The 23,351-nt window shown below is 37.4% G+C and overlaps 1 long non-coding RNA gene across 1 annotated transcript; it reads right to left on the bottom strand.

The window, feature by feature from the left end:
- Positions 1–977: 977 nt before the first annotated feature.
- LOC116654030 lies at positions 978–23,036 on the bottom strand. The gene is made up of 4 exons (XR_004308853.1): positions 22,562–23,036; positions 19,004–19,091; positions 4,614–4,696; positions 978–2,534 (listed from the first exon to the last, which is right to left on the bottom strand). It is a non-coding gene; the product is annotated as an uncharacterized LOC116654030 (long non-coding RNA).
- Positions 23,037–23,351: the final 315 nt, after the last annotated feature.

The following is a 23,351-nucleotide window of genomic DNA, read 5'->3' as shown; positions in this document are numbered from 1 at the left end:
TTTTTTGAGTCATAACTTCAATGAATACAGTTGTCTCATGCAAAATAAAGTGCTGTGCTCCACTAAAAGATATAAAGACAAGATAGACTTTCATGCTAGTGAAACTGTGTTTTTTACCCCCCATCTTGGCTTCTAGTTTTTCAATACACAGTTCTATGTTGCATTTAACATTTAGATGCATGCAGATACCCAAACCAGTGGCTCAGGTTTTTAGCTATGCCTGAGTAATTGTTAAAATATTACTTTGCTCATAACATTTATCTTAAATATTGATATCCAGTATTTACCTACTTCTCTAATGGATGCTGTGCCTGTGTGGACATGCATTTGGTAACTGAGAACGTGCTCTTTTTTATGCTTACAATTTAAAACCAACTGTATGTGAACAAGCTTTTGGCCTTGGTATTAATTTACTGGAGATGCTTATCACTGCTCTGGCTGGTCAAGGGACCGTTATGGCAACTGTGAATGGCATCACCTGCACTTCAGTGTGTGCTCATCTCCTGCCAAAGCAGTTAGTGCAGTGCTCATGGAAAGTGCCAGGCTACAGCTCCAAACATCTATTTGCATGAACTGGCAGACAGCATCTCTGTCATCAGTCTCAGTGTATTTGGAGAGTTGCCTTGTGCCAAACTGGTAACATTTTTACTCACTTCCCAGATTACTTGCATTACTGCAAACATAGGTACCTGTTTATATCCTCTGTAATGTCGTTGTGTTTGGTATGCCCATTCATTAACAATAATAGAGAATCAGAATCATAGAATGGCCTGGGTTGGAAGGGACCTCAAGGATCATGAAGGGCCACCAAACTCAACATTTAATACCAGTCAAGGCTGCCCAGGGCCCCATCCAACCTGGCCTTGAACACCTCCAAAGATGGGGCATCCACAAGATCTATGGGCAGCTGTTCCAGCATCTCACCACTCTCAGAGTAAAGAACTTCCCCTGATATCCAACGTAAATCTTCCCTCCTACAACTCAAAACCATTTCCCCTTTTCAGTTATTTTTTCCCCCTCTATTTTCAGTAATATTAAACACAAGGATAGAATGGACTTTAGAGAATGCTGAGTATCACACCATTCAAAGACTGAACTCTCAGAACCAGCTGCAAAGCTGGCACTAAAAATTCACAGTTGATGTAGATGTGGGTATAATTTAAAAAACTAAATTTGTTTCTAACACTTCTACTTCATTTACAATATTTAGGAATGTGAAATGTGTCTCAAAGTTCATCCTAAATTTTTTATTGTATGACAAAATTTGGTGTCACTCCTAATCTCAACACTCTCTGACCCAGCAGCAGGCTCTAACGTGGCTGTCTGCCTCTAATTGCACAAATAATCCTATTGGGATTCAGAGATTATCTGAAGTGTGTCTCAAAGCTTATCCTAAATGCTGTCTAGGTTCCTATGTCATAACTGAAAAAAGGACAAAACAACAAGTAAATCAGGAGAAATTCCTAAATCATCACATTTTTAAGAATTGAAATAAACCAAATAAATCAATTTGTTGCCAGGAGTATTTATGTTTTTAAATACAAAATGACAGAACATCCTCTTATGGAATATATCCCAATCCTGAATGTTTACTTTCCGTTTGTTTAATAACAGGAAAAGGTTTGTAGCTCTTTTGTTGAGTTTTTCATGTCAGCATCTTCAAATACCTATGGTATTCTTAAAACATTTACCAGGAAAAAAAAACAGTGCCATGGCCTATACTGGGAAACGTTCTGTTTATTTTAGATGCATTTATGAGCACACAAAGGCAAACAATTGCCTATCATAAACTGAGTGAGCAACTTATAATGGCTTAGTATCTCATTTGTACTTCTTTGTATGGTTCCTTGGCTCATTTGTCCCTGCCCTTCCTGTGTTCTGCTCATTACCTCTCCCTGTACCTTTTGAACTCAAGTGTAGATTAAAACCTGTTTTTTTTATTTCCCCATTACCTGCTGGGCTCTGCTTCTTTGGTGTCTCAGCCATAAGGAACATTGGGCTAAAGTTTTATCATATAGCTGTTACAGGATCCACAGGCCAGGGCTTGTCACAAGCATGAAGTGAAACAAAAAGCTAAGGGGATGCTTTTAAAGTACACTGCTTTTAGATGGGACTCTGGAAGAAAGCATGGCAAATAGCTTTCAAGTATCTCTAGATTTCTTATGGAAGTACTTCAGTCTATTTTTGCCTTGCCTGTTCTATGATGGCATGTGGCAGCAACTGAAGCAGCTACAAAGCAAATTTTGGCCTAACTATGTTAAGAAACAGGATATTTCTGCTGCTGCAGTACAGACAAAGCTATACCAAGATAGTCTACCCAGGTAGACTCATGCAAACAACAAGCAAGGAACAAACAGCTGGACTTTCTAGGATGACAACTGTGGGCACAGTAGAGTATGAAATCTATAGTCATAGTCATAGGAGGAGATCAGGTTGGTTCAGCAGTACCTGCCTTTGGCTGGTCCTGATCCCCTGGTTGTCTTGCACGTGCTGCATGATTGTGACCATGGCCATTGAAATAGGTGACTGTGTTACTAGGAACATAGTAGTAAGATTATATTAACAACATGAGCAAATTTAGAGGCAAGAACAGGACAGAACTGGCTAGTCAGGCTTTTTCTGAACAGAAATCTCAGAGAATGTACATTAGAATGCTAACTTTTTGAAAGAGTGTTTTATGTTACATTTGAGATGTAGGTGGATGAACTAATACAGAAGCTGTGATATTACAGAATTAGTTTTCATTGCTCAAAATGTAGGTTTTTCACCTTGGAATAAACACAATTAGTAACTGTTAGAACTATTCCAAAGTAAAAAAAGGAGATCAAGCACTTTAATTTTACCATTATGTAACTGAGCTATTATCCAAGCCCACACTGAATGCTAACCTTGGTGTATTTAACTCAAGGCAAAACTGAAGTGCTTGGTCTTCACTGTGCTATTACCTCATGATTGCTCTTGCATGTAAACTTAGCATGAAGTAAAAATTGTAGCATTTTCAGTAACCTAATTAAGCCTTTACTGTATGCTTCTATAAGGTAATTTTCAAATAAAATTTACACCAAGCTACAGTTCTTTTGCTGTCGTTCTTATGTAAATCCAGAACAGATGCAAGCAGCCAAAGCAATATAGGTGGCTGCATTTGAACAGCAACAATTTTGTCCCTACAACACAGCACAAAACCTACACATAAAGTGTGTTAAAGCTTGTTCCCCACAGCATTCCCTACACCTTTTCCCTGACAAAAGCAGGCAATAAACTGCATGTGTAATCCACTAATCTAAAATGTACCGGCTTTCAAAATTTTTTGTATTTAACATACATGATTTCTATTCCATTATCCCCTGAAACATTAGAGAAAAATGAGAGATATGAATTGCTCAGCACTTCCAACCTGTCACAGATGGAAAGCTCCACGTATTGATGAACATGTTCCATTCATTGTATTGTACCCACAAAGTCCCCCTAGGAGAATCACAATTCTGCAAAATGCTTTTAGGGCGCTGCATCTTGGACTGGGAAAATCACTTGTAACCAGAGAGCACACTGATGATTATGCCCATGAGAGGGCTCACGTGTGGGCTTCCTAAAGTAGTCAAAGTCTGTAACATCTTATATATTCCAGATACAATTACATGAATTTAATATATAGGATGCCTGGAACAATGGGATAAAACTTCCCAGTTTGCTGCATTATTGTCCACTCTGGTGGACACAGAATCATTGTGTGCTGTTACACAGAATTTAGTCATTTGGGGAATGATTAGAGAAAATTTCGTGCAGGAACAGACTCCAAGATGTGTATTTCATATTTGCATTTTGCTTATATTTGTATTACCTGCAAGTCATTGTCAGGGTGTAGCTGCAATTTGGGAGCCTAATTCTAGAACCATAAGAGGACAGATTTGTTATGTTTTACACACCACAGCCATGGAATGACATCTGAACTTTACTACCTGAATTACTGATGATTGCATACGGAATGCTCTTTAGCTATCCTGGCAGTCACCTGGTTTACTAGGCCAGTTTTCCTGTCCACTGATATGCCCATGTGACACACTCCTTCCCTTTTGATCACATACAGATTTTTACTTCTGAAGAATGTTATAGTTTAAGGCACGCATGCTTTTCCTTATTATTTTATCACATTCTAGAGGCTTGTGATACCTTTCTTTACGTGTGTGTGAGAGTGAAAAATGCTTCTTTAGTTTACTTTTCCTATTATTGCTTAATGGTACAACCAACCAAGGTTTATCTACCTCTTGACAAACAAGTTCTGTTAACTTCTAAATTGTGGCAGAAACACCTATCTTTTTCTGTCACAGTAATATCCTCAGAACCTTAATATTCATCAGTCACTGAGTTTATAATAGCTAGCTGAGTCTTGTCTTGGGTAAGGTTTATCATTTTCTAAGGCAGGGATTGCTACAGCAGCAAAGGGAAATCCTGATCCTCATTCAATCCCTAGCACTGCTTTAATGCAAATATTACAGCATTCTTTGGAGCAGAAGTTACTCAGTGGAAAGTCTCGCAGGCCTTAAATTAGCAAAAGTTTTGTAAAGTTCCTATTACTAATCCATAGAGTTTATAACAAAGGTGTTGAAATCACTTACGCTTTTGCTGACTCATTTCCCCCATGGGACCGCTGATGACCTCAGAAATGCCCTCACAGAAGTTCAGGGCACAGAGCTGCCATCTGTAATGTAAAGAACATACTGAACTCTTGGCTGTAGTTCACCTGAAAATTTTTGCTTAATATACCTTACTGCACTGCAAAAACAAGTCTATTTCAAATGCCATTTTCTTTTATAATCTGTTCTGACTCAGATGCTAAGCGAGTATGGTATTTACAAAATATCTGTATCACCGTGAATTTATCTTGCCAAGAGAAGTTAAATGGTTACATATTAAAAAAGATTTTATAAGCATGATATGGCACAGTAAACATTAGTAAAAGCTGTTCTAAAACTATTTCTGTCTTTTGTCCAGAAACAAATTATTGAAGCTTGAAGGGGAAGACTGCTTAGTAAAAGGAAGGAGAATTAAACGTACTGAGGTTTTAAAGGAACTCATAATTGCTGATTAAGTTCTTTCTGGAGAAAAACAACAAATGTTTTCTTCTTTTTTGATTCTTATATCAGGCCCAACTGCCAGTAAATGATTTTCATTACTGTGGGAAGAGGTTTATTTTTAGACACAAGAACAGCATAAAGACAGCAGACCGAAAATCAAGGCGTCTGCATGCTAAACAAAGCACCACACACGGCTTCTTGGTGTCAGCTCATTCAACTCACTGGGACTCAGCTTACTTTTCTGTTAGAAACAACTTTCCAGTAGTCACCTGACAAGACTATTCGAGTCCCTCTTATCTTAATGAAAGCATCTTTCAGTTACAGCTTCATGCCTTATAACTTTAGTGGGATTGAATTCTGCAGCACATTGAGACTCAGAGTGGAGTTGGAATTTCATCTTCTTGTCTATAAGTTTATATGTCAATCCAAAATCAGGACTGCAACTGTTATTATTCCCTTTTGAAGACAGATGGGTGGTGAGCACTACAACAACAGTGCACTTCTAAAGCAGAGCTATCAATCGCAGTATGTAAAAGATACAAAACTAACCTGTCTTATCAAATGTTTGACATCACCAGATGGCAACCTGATAACAATTGAATACAATAGTTATATTTTTTAGATGTCTCCTGGTCTATTCATGCAATATTTCTATTTAAGTTATCACTCAATTACAAATTAAGACACCCAGGAGATCTGCTTTTTAAAAGAATGATTTGCTTTGCTCCTGAAGGTATTTGTTTCCACCAGTGCTGTTTACTGTGCTGAGTTAATACTTTTCCCTTCCATTGTTCCAGATTGTTGAATCAATGAATCAACAGAGAAAATAATTCTGATATAATCAGTGTAAAGTGTTCACTGCATTATTAAAGAACAGAATACTATCTAGCTCTCAGAAGTGTTGAAAGACTATATTGGTTAATGCTTGAGAAATTCCCTGAGATCCATGCACAATCTTTACTAAATATACTGTTTGGTTTAAACTAATGGCAACTCTAAACACAGACTGCACACAGTTCTTCTTCTTCAGCACAGAGTTGTACTTTGCTCATATCAGCTGACCAATTAAAAAATCATTTTTATTTATTTATATATATATATTTTTTTACATCTCTTCCTCCAGGAGAATTAACACAAGTCCAATGAATGAACTGCTGACTATTGTCCACCTCCTGAAACTTCCAAAAGAAATTTCTATTAGGTTTCAATCAATTACATCTACACAAAGTTACTGTAAGTGACAGCTGGGTCACTGAGGCTGTTGTTTGTTGATATGGAGCAGAATGTGGATTAATTTGAGGACCTAATTTGACCTCCAGTACTCTACACTTTTGAACGTATGCAGGAATTCTGATAAGAATCTCGTGTTCCAGAAACCAGGCTAAATTGTCCAGGCCTGTAGAGTTGGCAAAAAAAAAAAATTCTGTGATATCCCCAGTCCTAGGAATAGTTGGTGTGATTTCATACGCACATAATTCTATGTGCCTGTTGCCACCAAAGACATGACATGAAAAGTTGCATCTATGCATCAGCCCTTTCACATTTTTTCCTTGCTATGAAAATCATACAAATACTTACGGATTCTTGTAAAAATCTTAGGATTTGATAATGCTGGATACTACATATATTAATGGAAAGATTCTCCAATGACAGCCCAATGTCAGCAATGTGTATTAATGGAAAGTCTTGGGACTACAAACTATTAACTCAACTCATTGCAAGACTGTAGCGTGATTGCATCAATTCTTGCAATGGGTGTATGAATCCCTTGAGTCAACACTGTCTGATTAAAAAATGACTTGTGGTTGGATTTGAATACTTGGAATAAATAAAACAGCAACAGACTATTATGCAAGGCCTATATACCTTCCCCATGGACTTTCACAAAGATGCCACATTTCTGACACCTTTCCAGCAGGCTTAGAGGCTCCATGGTCTAAGCGGGACAAGACGCTAGACTACACATTTGAGTACTGGGTCCTATTCCACATTCTGGCACACAGCTGGGAAATAACATCTCAGTCACTCACTGTCCTTATTTGCAAAACAGAACGAATGAATTTACATACTTACTTTAATGTTAATAAAGAACTGCCATTTAAGACAGATAATTTCTCATAATTCCTTTAAAAATCATTCTAAAATGATTATGTATTCATGGAAGCAGTAATATCTATCTAAATGCAAATTTACTCCTTCATCCCATTAAGTACCTATAATGCATATTTAAAATCTCCATCAACTTTCTTACTCCATAAGGAATATTCTGGTCTCCTAGGGAGGCAGTAGGAATTTGAGAATGCTTTCTAAAGCACGCTCAGGTTCTGTAGGGAAGTGGTAGCAAATCGAAAAGATACCAAAAATATGGATTAAAGTAAAACTGATGGTAAGGAGAGAATGTAACTGTTCATTCACCCCTGCAGCTCTGAACCAGCAGCAATGGCAGAAGTCCAGATTCTGAAACACAGAAATGGCCACACTGTGACACCTGATAAAATGGAGATCTGGCATTTGTTCATATCACATAAATTCTGGAGAGTGAGTACCATCAATTATTTACCTCAGTGCAGAATTTCTGTACCAATAAAACATGGCAAATATTGATACATTATGAATTCCTTGTTTCTGCCTTCAACTCCTGACAAAACTCAAATGACACTGAAAAGAGGGGAGACATAAAATCTCTCATGCTCTTTTAATTAAAATCTTCCCATATAAATATCCCCTAATAGGCCAGAAAAATCATATAGCAGTTGCTAAGCTGTAACAGATCTCATTTCATTCTAATCTAGTATTTTGAGTTCAGATGAGACCTTTTCTCCTGCTTCAAAGGAAAGTATAAAAAGAGAACACATTTTGTAAAAAATAAATAAAAGTGTGCTATACTCATTTAAGATCTCAGCTTCATGGATATGAAGTAATTTTCAAGAGATAATCTCTTTCTCAGAATGCAACTGAAATAGCTATGGTATATCGAGTTTCAGAGAAAAGAAACCCTTCCCTTGGTACCAGCTCTGAAGCCACAGACACAGCAGTACGGTGGTTTCCTTTCTGATGATGGTGTACAAAGTAAGATGGTTTTTGAATCTGTGATCCTAGACCACCAGTGCCAGCCCTGCTGCTTCTCTGATAGTCACACGTGTGCCATCATTTCAGAGATGTGCAAAATAAGCACATGCATGACACCTACTGAAAGGCTAGACATTATTTAGGTTATTTCTATCATTTTTATTTTTATTTTTAAATAAAAGGTTTAGGATTACGAAGGACCTGGAGTTCATCACTGTAACTTAGATTTCTGCCTAGAATATCCACATAGATAATCTCACCAGTGTTTCATCCACATATCAGAATTTCAAGGCAAACTCAACTGTTTAGTCTCTCCTTCTTTGCTGGAAAGTTAAATAAGGTCAATGTATATAAATAACTTAAACATATGTACTACCTATGACGTAATAACTTCTATATACACCACAACATATCTACATTTAAGCTGCTAACTGCTAGTAAGAAAACAGATAAGAGGTGTGTTCTGTTTAACATTTCTGTGAAGCACCATGTACTCGAAATTAGAAGATTCAATCAGTGAAGAAAAAAAAACGTAGTGGATATAATCTCATTTTATAAGAAAAACTTGAGTCTGCTACATCTTATCATTGTACAGCCATAACAAAAAGGAGATACCAAAGCACTAGCTTTCTTTAGAGATACTTCACTGCTATCTGTCTAGTGCCATTGAATGAAAGGATCCAATGTCATTTGAGTCTGACTGTGGTACACGTTATTTCGGTGACATTATCTGAATGTGTAATTGTGGAAGCCAAGGGGGGTTATAATTTACTACCCATTTGCAACCAATTTAGGGAGAAGAATTTTCAGTAGCACTTAATTCATATGGACAATTAAACAAAGAAAGTCTTCTAGGAAGAGGGAAAACGTGAGTTCACCAATAATAATGGCAAGTAAAGTCAGGGACAGTAGAAAGAATATTTTAAAACTGGTTAGGAATCTTGTTCATAGCTTTAATTCTGTGAGTTTTCTTTCACAAGAGTGGCCTGAATCTTGTATTGCAGTGTTAACAACCACAGGATGAAGTGAAAGGGGGAGAAATGGACTGTTCATCAACACAAAATTGCTGTCAACAGTAAAACTGCCAGCTTTTTGTTGAATCAATCTGCAGGCCATTACTGATCAGTAATAAGTACGTTCTCAACCTAAACCTTCTGCTGATCCTAAAGTAAATCCTTTTATTTGGTTTCTAATATCTGTTAAAGTTGAGAAAATCATACCAAGCTTTGGATTTTAAAGCAAACTCCTCCAAGCCATCTCCTATTCTGCTTTTGATCAATAGTTTTAAATTTCTTTCAGTTCTAGAAAGCACAGAGCAGCTTATTTCTTTTATTCTAGTTGTTGAATTGTCCATGAAGCATAAACCTGTTAAATAATTCTTAGAACTCCTCCTATCATAAAGAGACAATCAGAGATTTAGATTTTTACATTTTGTTCCCTTCTTGTTCACTTCTTGTTCCCTTCTTTCTTGTAATAATATGACCATGCCAGCCAGTCCCAACTATGCTGTGTATTGTCTAAGCTTGCAGCCTTTGGTCTCCTTTACCCTCACTGGCCCAGAGATGTTGATTCACTCTCCACATCGCTGCCAGAAAGGGGAGAATTTTCAGAGGGAAGAGAGACAGAAGTCAGGACTTGAGTGCACTTTGTCACAGTAGTACAGGATATACTCTTTATTCCTACACTAGGATCTTTCCTAGTTTTTAAAAACTCATGTAAGTGAGAAAGAGATGTCACAGGAAGATAAAGGTAATTTTATGGCAACTCTAAGTCCGAGCCTAAAAACTAGGGTAAAAACTGGGGTCCTAAGAAATGGAACTTGCCATGCAAGAAATTTTCTTCTATTCAGTTATTTCAGTTTTCCTTCATTGTTTAACCAAAGTTCTCTTAACTGCATTTCATTATTTCCAGTTGCATTTTGCAAGCACACTGCCTTGTATTCCTGCTCATATAAGTGCTCTCTTTCCTTTCAGTGAAGTATCAGGGACTAACATCTTAATATATAATATTTGATTATCATACTTAAATCCCACCACTGTGAAGGCAATTAAAGGGCACTAGGGCAAATAAACCACAGGCTGCTCTTCAAATTTTGGTGTTACACCAATCCTCTGCTATTCACAAACGTCATGTGGTTTTGTCTGGTACTGAGGTGAGGTGAAACTTTTTTTGCCTTTTTCAAACACAGGCCTATTGCAGCACTGCAAGATTGTGTTACATCAACATAAGGTTTCAAAACATAGTAAAACTAACTTGGCCCTAGATTATTTATTTATTTGTCTTTTTGTTGTTGTTGCTTGGTCCTAATGGCTAAGAAAGCAAGAAGATTCAAGATATCTGTCCTTAGCATTCCAGTGACCCTAAGGAAGCAACCCATAATCTGAATATTTTAATTGCCACAGGGGTTTGCGGTCTCTGGAGGAATGGGAATGCGGGCAAGCTTATTTCTGGAGCTATAATTAATTGTATTTGTTGTATATGTGTAATTTATGTGACAGTCTCATCACTGTGGGAACAAGAGAATTGCTATACAGAGATGTGAGGGTATATTGATTGAAGGAAGATGAATAGGTATCTCTTTCACCGTCTTTAGTAGGCCATGCGTATTGGAAAGGTACTGTTAAAATACAGTAGCACACTGACAAGAGTTATCCTTCAGTATTCTACAGCCTGAAGATTTATTAAAGGGTGTTCCTGGTGTTTTTCTGGCTACTGAGACCAGTATTCACCAGGAACTTGGATTAAAGGTTGCAGCAGAAGTCAGAGCTTGCAAAATGATGCAAATGGGGCCTCCAAATTCAAATGACACTAAATGCAGCAGGAGCACATGATCTCTTTGCTCCCCTCTGCTCCTCCACAGAACACACTGCTGTCAGTATCTGCTCCATTCTCCCAGAGGGGCACAGAGACAAAGAAACAAATCATTCGCAGCAAGTTTTTTCACTTTGCCCTATACAGATAACACATAAATGGAATATTACTTAATGCACAATCTCTTCTGAAATTTACTCCTTTTTAAAATCTGCATTGGTATCTTAAAATTTACTGTGTGAATTCTTCAAGTTCCTCCAGAACAATTTGGTATTAAAACAAACTCTGTCATATTCTGGTGCAAGTCATGGCACTGAAAAAAGTCAGCATGCCAGCAGCATCCTTTTCTTATAAACGCTTATGCAGTTGCTGATCTGCACACTTTGTGTGACCCAAAGCATTCTTTTTCTGCAGAAGTATGTCATCTGATGTCCGTATTGCTTTTGCTCCCAGTGTTTCCTCTTTTTTCATACTGATACTGGAAGATGATGCCATGCTGAGACATCCATGTGGTGACAATATACAGCATATTTTTAGTAAATAGGTTTCACTTACAGAAGAGCTTGTGAAAGATTCATTCCAATTTGTAGGTACACTACTTAACATAGAACAGCCATAAAAGATAACTGCTTTCTATGTCTAGTCAGAATACAGCAATTTCTTTGCCTGTGTTGTTTAGCAGATTAAGAAATGTAATTAAATTAAATGTAAATTAAAATGTAAAGGAAATAGATTTGTCATTTAGTTAGATCTATTCATTAAATTTCATAGAGCTGTTACCTGTGAAAATAAAAATTCTTTTTATTGAATATCCTGAGCCACTGGGGGACTGTAAGTTCAAGACAGGGTATTAAATCTGGTACATTAGATACCTGGAGTCTCTCTGTAAAAGATTTGTCTGCTGGGTGAAAAAGGGAAACAAGAGAACTCTATGTGTCTGCTGTGGGAATGTCTGTGTGGCTGTTACCAGGACTAACCTGAAATCATACGCCATGCCTCCTCTATGGAACAGCAAAGCTTCCACATCAATAGTGGCTCACACTAAGGGCCAACAGGCAAATTCTTTGACATGAGGAAGGACTCTTCCCTCCTACCTTTGAGCAGTAAATTAATCATAATTTTGTTGAGTTAGAAAAAAATATCAAACATTCCATGAAATAAATAATACTGTTCTCATGAAATAAATAATACTGTTCTCATAATACTGTTCACATAAATTCAATGGGACTCAATGAGAATTGATCAGCCATCAAAAATTTGTGCCACCTGCTACCAAGATGAAGAAGCAGGAATAGAAGCCCACAGAACAGAGTAGATTAGACAGTTTAAGATTTTGGGTGTATCCAGCTGCTTGCTGAAACAACTGAGTAAGAGAATGATCAGTCAAAAGTCATGATAGGTAGCTGCAGAGAAATGGTTTGAAGTTTGAGCCCAAACATTTATTCAGAGTTGTTAAAGTCAGCTCATCCAGATGCTGTTGAGATTTCAAAAGGATGGAGATAATTATCCACACTGTAATTCTGCTTACAGATCCATCTTAAACCACTCGTGTACAACTGATTTCCAGTTGTCTCTCACTGGAGGCCTCTCCTGTGTGTGAGCTCTGGCTCTGTTGCCCCTTCCTCTGATGTCAGAACAGCCTTTTCTCTCAAGGCCTCTGCCCCATTAATCGTAGCTGACTAATGCGTGGGGAAAGGAGGTGTGAAAACTACCTCCCTGTGCACAGAGAGCATCAAGGGAATTCTCTTGTGTTGCTGCATTTGTGAGTTTTTTCTCTATTGTGACTGGCTTAGAGACAGCACTCAACATAGCCCCACTTTCTGAGAAAATGACTTACAATGAATTCTGCTAACACCTGAGGATGTTCAGGCAGATCTAATATCAAGTGACCAGAGGCCAATTACAACCAGGAATTTGGATTAAAAATAAAAGAGGAATGAGCACATTTGCCACGAAGCACTTCATCCTTCAGCAAGAAGAAATTTTTCTATCAAGGAATGAAAGTAGTGTTTGTTTTTGATAGAAGTGCTTCTGTTTCACTAACTTTATTATTTATTTATTTATTTTATTCTAAGAACACTCATAGTTTGAGACAGAGCAATTCCCCCCCTGAGTTTTGCTTAAGGAAGCAATGTGTGCTCTCACTCCAGCTAGTAAGAGATAGAATGTAGTGCCTGTGGAAAGCTGTAGGCACTTCGCACTTCTGAACAAAGTGAAAAAAGCAGTAGGATGGAGATTCTTTAGAGTAGATCTGGATGGGCTGATATTCCATTGTAAAACAGGGTCAGAAAAAGAAGAAAAACTCACTCATTTGTATTCTGGAATAAATGACTGGGAAGTGCCCAAACTAGATTTTATAGGGAGACTATTTACTTTGAGATAATGGCAGTCAGTTATCCAGGGATGAAATGCTCATATGTGGATACAAGGTCCAAGTAGTATTTTGTTCTGAGTGTTCACCTTGTTTCCTGCAGAACTGCTTATGAAAGAAGGTATATTGCCATGTGAGTGACAGGACTGTGCACACAGTGGATGAGGGTTTGCCTGTTGGACCATCAATTAGTTTCTGGGGATGGAGGGGCAGTGCTCATTTCTGCACTGCTTATTTCAGAACTAGAATGGGACCATGGCTGACCTTAGTTTAATACAGAGCAGTATGGTGCAGTCAAAAAAAGAACACACATAGGAAGAGGTCATTCTATTCACTCTATGCTGTCTACTTCAGCATGACATTTGCTCTTCAGTTAATCAGTCACCGACTTCTTCTATATGTCTTGATTCTCTAGGTCAGTGCCAAGTGGTTTGGTTTGATTCTGCTGTAGTTAGACATTTACCCAATTCTGTATTCCCCGATGGGTGAAATAATCAGACACCAGTACAGTCTGTAAGTCACCAAGTTCTCCTGCTGATAATTTCGTCATTTCTTTATCATCTGGCAGTGAACCCCTGCTATCAATCTGGCAGAACTGAAGCAGCGGTATTCTGCTTACAGTTTGTCACTCCGGTATTTTGTCTATATGCCCAATCCTACACAAGCAAGCCAAGGAATTTTGCTAACTCAGCTACAGTACTTATGCTTTGCAAAGCTCTGTAAACACAAGTTCCCAGAGAAGAAATCCAAGAGCATGTTGTGGCAGGGAAAAATATGTTTTAAATACATTTAGTGAGAATTACTGAAACAGTTCATCAATCAAGTGACACACAAAAAGAAAGATCTTGTTTTAAATCATTCTTTGCTTTGGGTATAGTAAAAGGTTAGTACATGGCAGGAAATTAAAATCGTATTTTATTTTTCCACCTGCTTCTTTCTATTATACCTTGGCGAATGGTGTAGTCTTAGTAAATTCCATAACAGGCCCCACGGCAATGAGGGAGCAATAATGAAACATCATTATGTTTTCTGGGAGCAACTGCAAAAGCTGACTGTTAAGACCGTGGACTCACTTCAGCTATAGGTTACTGCACACTTATTTCAGCCTGCTCATAGCAGGAGAAACAACTAAGCTGGAAAATAGATAAACACTGATTTACTTGAATTACTTAACGAATAGATTTCTGACAGCATCTAACCAGAAGAATGTTTTTGTTGTTTTTTTAAAAGAATTCTCTTTTTTCTCTTAATTGCTGAATTATATAATCTAAATTGAATAAAATCTATGGTGATTTGTATGTTTAAATCTTCAGCCTCTGCTAAACTAGTCCAGTGCTTTTGTCTTGTTTTCTGTTACATTAAAGCACAAAATGACAGAGGAAGCTCAGAAAAATAAGGGATTTGAGTGAAGACTGTATTTCACCTGGTTTACTTCAGACAAAATCAATTATCGAGTTTTTGCAAGCTCCAAAGAACTGGCATTCAAAGAGGCAATAAAGAACATGTGGGGTCTCAATGTCAGCTGTTGAAATTTAAGGAAAGCAAATTTAAGGTCTGGAGAAGGACCTGAAAGACTTGAAACACAAACAGAACAGTAGTGCTTGAAGGGATCAAAAGAACTTCTAATCCATTCTCCTGTTCTAAGGTAGGAACTGAGAGTTTTAACTATTCCTGACAGTGTGAAGAAAAATACGTAGAGATAGACAGCAGAAGTATATGAAAGAGTGACTGCTGTAAAGGAGCATTTCTGTATAGTTTCCCTCTTTATGGATCACATTTATCTGAGGTCATATGTATAAAACTCTGTGCAGCAGATGCTGCTGTATGGTAGCAGGTGTTGTCTGTGCTCCTGCAAAATCTTTTCCTTTTAATAAGCAAATCTTTGAGCTGCACATTCGTGCACACAGTTAAACACAGATAGTCTATTTAGTGTCTCTAAGGTAGGGTTTTGCAGGCTTTGCTGGCAGCACCACAAAGTGAAAGCACCTGAAAAATGTTATTGCCAGTGAAATGAAAGAAACAACAACACATTTCAGCTAAATGAAGGAAATACTGTGATGAAACACAATTTACTTACAACTCCTGTTATCACAGGACATTGGTAAGGACATTTACTTAGTAAGCTGTTTCTATCGGTGGATAAACCCTTGTTAATGAGAACAGTGTGGACGTACATAGAGAATGAGCATTCCCTCTTTGAAAGTAATTTATAAATAACCATCTTGTTTATAGGGATAAGCATAGTAGCACTAATTCTGCTAGGAGTGGGAGCCAATCACAGGATAATCTGTTGCTCAATTCAGTCTGTTTAAAGCATTTTGTACTTTGTGCTTCAGGAGCAATTCCTCACATTTAAATACTTGGATCACACTCAAATGGAAAGCCTGCCTTGCAGACCCTTCTCCTATTGTTCTTGGATGTGCCTACTCAAAATCTTCACCTCACTCTTGCATAGCTTGCAAACATTGCTGCTTCTTCCAGCCCTGGTTGCATATTATCCCCATGGCAAATACAATTGCCTAATAGGAGCAAACATTAAGAAAGTATTTAATGTATTGCTTCTACTCTAATAATAAATGCAACAGCTTAAGACTAAGAGAACAACTGTCAGCTGGAACAGCTAGTTCTAAGCACCCAGTATTTTGTTAGGGACTCCAGCAACATGCACAGTGCATTCTGAAATAGGTTTTCTGGAAAGGTGAATTTGAACTCTTTTTCTTGAATCTTAAGAGAAATATTATAGCACCTGTACTACAAACTGAAATGTTTTCAAACGTTCTTATGATCATTTCCAGATGGATGGATTAACACAGAGAGCTCTACATTCACACTTAGGATGGTCTTCTGAAAGACACTGAATACCCTCCCTCTAACATCTTCATGTGAATAGAGTAGAAATGAATGACATAGATCCATCTCATAGGAAACTCAGCACTGGACTGAGCATACAGAGCAAATCTCACAACTCTTTCAGCAAGGCTGTGTCAAGGCTCCTAGGAAAATCCAGTGATGGCTGTCTTCAGTGAAGTGAAATAACTGCAGCACTTGAGCACTGCGAAGACTTGGAAACAGCCTTGGTAACCACATCCCAGTACATGAAGAATACACAATCACAGCAAGTGGAGGGAATTAGAGTAAAATCATAAGATTTTTAAGCAGACTCATAGTTTTTTTGTGCCTCAAGTTTTGTTGTTTGTTTGTTTTTTGTTGTTTTTTTTTTTTTTGCTTGACACAAAATAATTTTGTCCCAATTATTTGAGAAGTATCACACACATTAAAGTGCAAATGAAAAAAGATCAGAGGAGGAAGAAAAAAAAGAAAAGAGTGAACTAATAGGAACCTAGCATTGCTAGGTATTTGATATTATTTATTGTAGTGGACTCCTTTATAATTTCATATATTATGTGAGAGAAAGGAACCTCCTTTATTTGACTGAAAAGAAGACATAGATTATCACAATACTATTTTTGGCTATGACTCATCTTGCTTTTATTTATCCATCTAAAAGTTACACCCTTAGCCTGTAGAAGGGACAGCATCTCCTAGATGTGAGCCATACTCCATACTGAGACATTGATCTTTGCAGGAGATCTGTGCTATGCTGAACTCCCATCTTTGTAGAATGGACATGGATGTCTGTCTTTTAGACAGAAACAGATGCTGGCAAAATAAAAAAGTATCTGAGACCCTTTGGTCTAATTTACAACATTAATTTATACATCAGTTTTTTCCTACATAAATGAAATCCTGATAATTACTCAATCCACTTTTCCAGTGCCTTGTGCCTTACAATTTTATTCCTGCAGTTTTTAGATTGTTACTGTCCATTAACTCCTGAAATATCAGAGAGAATGTTAAAAACTATCTATTACTTCTCTAAAAGGAAAAGAATGTTATGAAAACAAACTGTGGCTTTTTAGGACTTTTTGCAATTTCCTGAGGCTTTTTCTTGAACTGGGGAACATCAAGTCCTTTCTCTCCAGCAATTCGTGGGAACACTAGACTACGCGTGAGAGATTGGTTAGTTTAAGCATCCATTAGAAAGGGAGAGACAGATTAATACAATCATCTGGTTTCAAAACGTCTTTCGAAAGAGCGTTGCTGTCTCTAAAGTACACTCTGGATTTGAAGCATGCATTGTCAGCCAGTGTTGACATAAATATGTTTGAAATGCCATCGAGAAATGACTACAGTGATTGTATTAGAGCTTTGTTTGCCACTGACTTGGGAGAATGACTTTCCTCACCTCTTCCTTTAAAAAGAATTCCATATCCTACATGAGAAATGAAATAAGGCTGTTTGGTTTTTGTCACTCCTTTTATTTCCCACTCACCCTTTCCTATGTCCTTTGCAGTCACCAGAGGACTGCACCATCAAACTCAAGACAAAGGCTAGACAGCCACGGGTAATGGTGGTAATAATCAGTTGTCAGCCAAACAGATGTTTTGGCTACCAAGCTCTGCCTGCTTTTTTTTTTAGCAACAGCAACATAATACTGTTGTGTATTGGGATTGCAATTTGCTTTACACAGATATTCATGCCGCCTTGCACTGTTACATTGCCAACTATTCCACGGTTTTAAATGGCACATTACATTTTCTCTTGTACAGGTAAAACTTGTTTCCTGAATATCGCTGTACTGATTTAAGGAACTTCTAATAGCTCAAGATCAGGCTAAGTTAAAATCTTATGCTCTGGAACACATAAGTCCCCTTTTCACTGTGACATGGTTTTAAAATGTTCTACGTGCACTGTATATTCTGTTATTCCAATAATTAAGGAAAACTTTTAAGCAGATGCTGCTCAGAAAAACTCCCACATGATCCAGATGGTGTGATTTATCTTTTTCACAGCAAACTATTGAGAAATACGTTTTCTTCCATTTTTGCACTCATAATAGGTTCACATTGCAGAGCTTCACTAGCTTGTCTACATTCAGTTGTGCAAAGTCACGCTATAGCACATCTACTGCTTCCTTGTTATTCAGAAGATAACAAGGAAGTTATTCTCTCAAAAGATGAAATTAAATTAATGTGGCATGATTTTACTCTGCACAAAAATGTGGAATGCTTATTATCTTGCTATTGACCAGATGCTCTAAGACAGATTGAATAGTAAAAGTTCAAACAAATCAGACACCAGCTGGGTATTTGAAGCTAGGCAAATCTATAATGATTGTCTTCTTTTTTCTTTAAGAGGAGGGGAAAAAAATGGAAGAATAAAATTGTCCTTCTTAAGCCCTTTGAGACCTCACTTGTTTTCCATGATTCACGAGTTCTTAATGATAAACGTTTAATGGTTCAGATTGTTTTAGCTATTTCCTTAAATACTCCAGAGTAGATTTCCTTACAGCTTGCTAATTTGAATATATCTAGCCCAGCCAAACATAAATTTAACCTATTCTTTTCTTACTCTCCACACTCCAGCTTGTTGCTAGTTTTAATTAATCTAAGCCTCTGTTAGAAACAAACCTTTTGCTGTGAAGACATTGGCAAAGAAGAAAATGAACAATTAATTTGTTCTTTGTCTTTTTCTTTTTTCACCCCTCTTCTCTTGGTAATTCTGTCCTACCAAAGACAGTATGCTCTAGACCCACTGCCTGGATGCATTACACTGGTTAGAGAACATATCATTAAACAGTTTCATTTTGGTTTCATGCTAATTAAACAGCTACACTGACCTGTTGTAAACTACAGTACTGCTTCTTCACATGTCATCCAGCCACTCCTGCTTTTCAACTAGGCATGAGAAAGCAGCATACAAAACCACTAGGAAAAAAACAGAAAAAAGAGTGGTTCACTTTCAGGCAGACACACAAATAGGGAAGTGAAATTTTAAAGTCATAGTCCTACTTAGTTTTCTTCTTCATAAATTAAAATCTAATCATGATTTAGAGGATAGCCAGTGGATTTTTCCTCTGAAAAAGAAAACTTCTGAGGAATACTGCTGAAGATGCTTTTAATAGGGGGAACTGATAATGAAGCTTAGCATGCAGCTGGTTCTCTAGATGATCTCAGGCTAATCTCTTACCTACAACCTCAAAGCACCAGCTTCCTCCACTCAGTGAAACAAATCTGATTGATTGTTGCAAGGCATTTTTGGCTGTCTGCAAAAAACCCACTTCTATAAAAATGTTCTGTATTGGATGGGTCAAGCATACAGTTGTAGAACCAGAGAGCTGAGAATAGTCTGGGTTCAGCAACATGTTTTCTTTGGTAAAGGTGCAAATTGGACTTCAAGAATTTTCTTTAAAACCACATTTGAAAGACATACAAAAATGCCCAATAAAAGAAGCTGGATTCTTAATCTATTGTGCAATTATCCATTCCAAATTATAGCAGCAGCATTAAAATGTAGGTGGGGTAATTTCTAAGAAAATCAGAAGATATACATCAACATTCTTGTGACCTGCAGCACTAAAACTTGCAAAATACCTATTGTGCTTGAGGAGGTCTACTCCTAATGTGCGAGCACTGTGGAGTAAGGTTTATTTCAAGTAAGAAGTTTCTTATCATGCAGCTATCAAAGTGAAATTTTGTGTTCTGGACAGCAAGCAGAATGTAGCCACTGTCTGTGATTTAAGACTTACCAATCATGCCAAGAATATATTAGCTTACTCTTGGCAATGGGAACTGCATTTGTGTAACAACAAGCTTTAAAACCATATTAAGAAACATTGTCTGATCTGTAACATGGGACTCATTCATTCTGTTATTGTCGTTTTACTGAAAAGAAAAAAAAATTGTTCACAAGATATTTTTCCAAAAATCTGTAGGGTACTTTGGAATGTTTTCTTTGTTGTATTTTTTTTTATAATGATAACAACAAAACAGATTGGGTAATAGCTCCATCTAGTACTTATTTAAGGCTTGTTTATAATGTAAAGGAGAATGTTTGTTGTGTCTCCTGGACACGGTGTGGTCCCTACACTATCTCACAATATGAATTGCACAAGTATTTCAAAACCACTGCCTGAAGTTAGGTTCTTAAATCTACATGCAAGTATTTAGAGTCAAGTTGCTCAGCGCTTCTGAATACCAGACCTTGTATTATTCATCTGACAAAATACAGAGTAAAGAGGGAGAAAGATCAAACAGCTGACAAGGATTGATTGGTGAGCTAAAATGCCCACCAGTAGTGTGAGGAACAAAAGTTTCAAGACCCTGCACTGCCCTCCAGATGAGTACAGTAACTTTCAGTGATGGATTTCTGCAAAGAAGTAGGGGTCTGTCAGAAAACAACTGGAAGAGAAATGCTGCAATGGCTAAGATACCTGCCACAGCTGAGGAAAAGTAGATTCCAATATTGCAGCTCAAGGAAAATAAACCTGAACCAGAGTTTTCATGCATGCCAAACAAGCTTTCACACAAGGAAATATTTCTTGATACAGTCATGTAAGTTTTAAACAGTTTCATAGTTGTCCCAGTACAGACTGGAATCTCATTTCGTGGATTACATTTGTATTTGCTTTTGCAGAAATCCACCTTTGTTCTCTGCCCCACTATGAACATTTTAAAAAATCTTGATCGTACATTCATGCTCAGCAGTAAAACTGCCTGTAAGTTCTCACTCAGTTTTCGTTCAGTCAGAGCTGTTGGAGACAAGGTTTGCTGCCTTATGGAATTGGCAAGATGCTCCTTCCTGAGATGCCTTAAGGCTGCCATTGACCTCAGGATAGCTGCAGAAGGCAGGAACAGCTGGGTCTGCATAGCTCTCATCCCCTGGCACAATGGTTTGTGGGGAAGGAAATGCTATTATAATTTGTATCCTCAGACCCTTGGCTGCTAACCAAACTATCATAACTCTGAGCAAGACAGACACTCACACCCAGCAAGGGCACAGGCCGGATGCAAGGAACAGGAACTGGGGACAATGGGAAGAATCTGGGGTGCAGCAGCAGCCACAAGCTGTCCTCTAGTCTGCATCAAGTCAGCGTCTTGCATTTACTTCTATATGAAAAGGTACAATCTATGAAAAACCAACAGACACGCTCTGTTGTACAAGATCACCTCTCTCTTGTCTGAGTAACGCCTAGTACTGAATTCTCATATTCCTACAAGTGGAAATTAGAGGATTCTTACTCTTAGAGCATTCAGATCAACTGACACAGAATAACCCATGTTCATTCCACTAAGCTTCAATTCTTGGCAGATTGAGAGCTGCCAGTATCCAAAACATAAGCACTTATGTAATAAATAACATGATTTTTCATATCATGTATGATTTTTCTCTAAACAAGAACTACTATCATGTTCTAGGCTTGATCACAGTTTTGGATATGTTTCTCTGGATTCAGGAGGTTTTGGACCAAACTCTATGTAACTTGCTTACTTACATTTCTGGCTTCCTATTAGTTAACGTATACTGTTTTACTATGCACAAACCGAAACGAAGAGAGAACATTTGTGTAAGATCACCAATAAACGTTGTAAGTGGATACTTTACAGCCTATTTTCTCCTCCCCCGCTATATATGTATTAAGTTGTATAATCTCTGGTAATTACAATTTATTGTGGTAGTAGAAGCTAGAAATACACTAAACTTCCATGACACCTTGCAAGTAAGTGCCTCACAATCTTCCACGCAGAGAAAAGTAAAGGTTGTGTTTATGGGGATCAAAAAATAGCTCACATCAGAATGCATTCACTCCATGAATACAGGATTTTTATTGCTGGGTGCCAACCTAGACAATCTAAATAACTGCTACATATCACCTTTGCACCTCTGTATTGTTTTCGAAATCCATATTTGAGTGTGATTTCACCCAATGCTATTTCATTCTGTTATAATACCACTGCCTTTAACAACATTATACCAGCTCTGAATTATAATTGCAAGCAGACTCTGGACCTTCGCAATTATAATTGCAGTTATCACTCTTCATAGAGTTCATGCTACAATGAAAGTAGAGAACTCCCTCTGACTAAATTCTCCATCATCCTCTTAAATTTGCATTTTTCTCAGTAGCAGCTGCACAATCAAGAAGAGATTTATTTAATAACCATTTACTGTATTTAAATTTAGTAATTTTTAAACCATTACTAATAGTCACTTGCAGTATCTTTTACCACTGGGCTGCAAGTGTAGGCTTAAAAGTAACCCTCAGGAAATCTTATTCCATAAATTGATCCTGGGAAAAGCACCTTGAAAATCCAGTTCTCCTTGAAGGCTGGCTTTATTATTCTTGTTATCATTCTATTACAAAAAATCATATACTACAAATACTTTAAATTTGTACCTGAGTGTGGATATGCAAAGAGTCTGAGTCTGGAATTAAAGAGATGTACGCAGAAAAGTTTGTATACTGTGACATCTTGCCTGAGCACAGCTACTGCAGGTTTGATTGACTGTCAGTCTGGAATTAATCTGGTGAAAATGCAGTAAAAGTGTGAAGTCTAAAGAAAGAGGAAATATGAAAGACATGGAGAATTGTTCAGCTAAGTACTTATTGCATCTTTTGATTAAAGCTCAGCTAAGAAGTAGTAAGAATAACTTGCATTCAGACTCACCTAACTAGACAATTCTTTGTACTTTTATTCTATTTCAAGGATGAACAGTGAGGAATTTTGTGAGACAATTTTGTCTGTAATAGAGCCTTGCTGTGCAGATGGGTCAAAATTTGGAATTTTGAATTTCTATAGTTTTCAATTTCTGTGACTGTCAGCACAAATGTTTGGAACGTTAAGTGCAGATCAGCTCCCACGGATTTAGCTCCAGCTCATACACCTAACAAAAAAAAAGGAAACATAGGAACCAAATTCTCATAAGAACAGCCAATTTGCTGAGATTCATTGAGCACTCCACACCACTATTTTGTTATCAAATGCAGGCCAAAATCTTTTTTTTTTTTTTTTTTTTTTTTAATTTTGGTCTAGATTCCAAACCTTGCCCTTGCTATGAGAGCAACCCCCTTCACTCTGCAGTAATTTTTTATTTAGTATAATGGGAAGAAGAAAGATTTCCCTTGCCAGTAAGCAGATGTCCACCAAAACGTTTTTACTAACTGATCAGTTGCAAAATCCCTCACT

Source organism: Coturnix japonica, chromosome 12, assembly GCF_001577835.2.
Source record: "Coturnix japonica isolate 7356 chromosome 12, Coturnix japonica 2.1, whole genome shotgun sequence".
Classification (NCBI taxonomy): Eukaryota; Metazoa; Chordata; class Aves; order Galliformes; family Phasianidae; genus Coturnix; species Coturnix japonica.
This window is presented reverse-complemented; position numbering and strand designations above follow the sequence as displayed.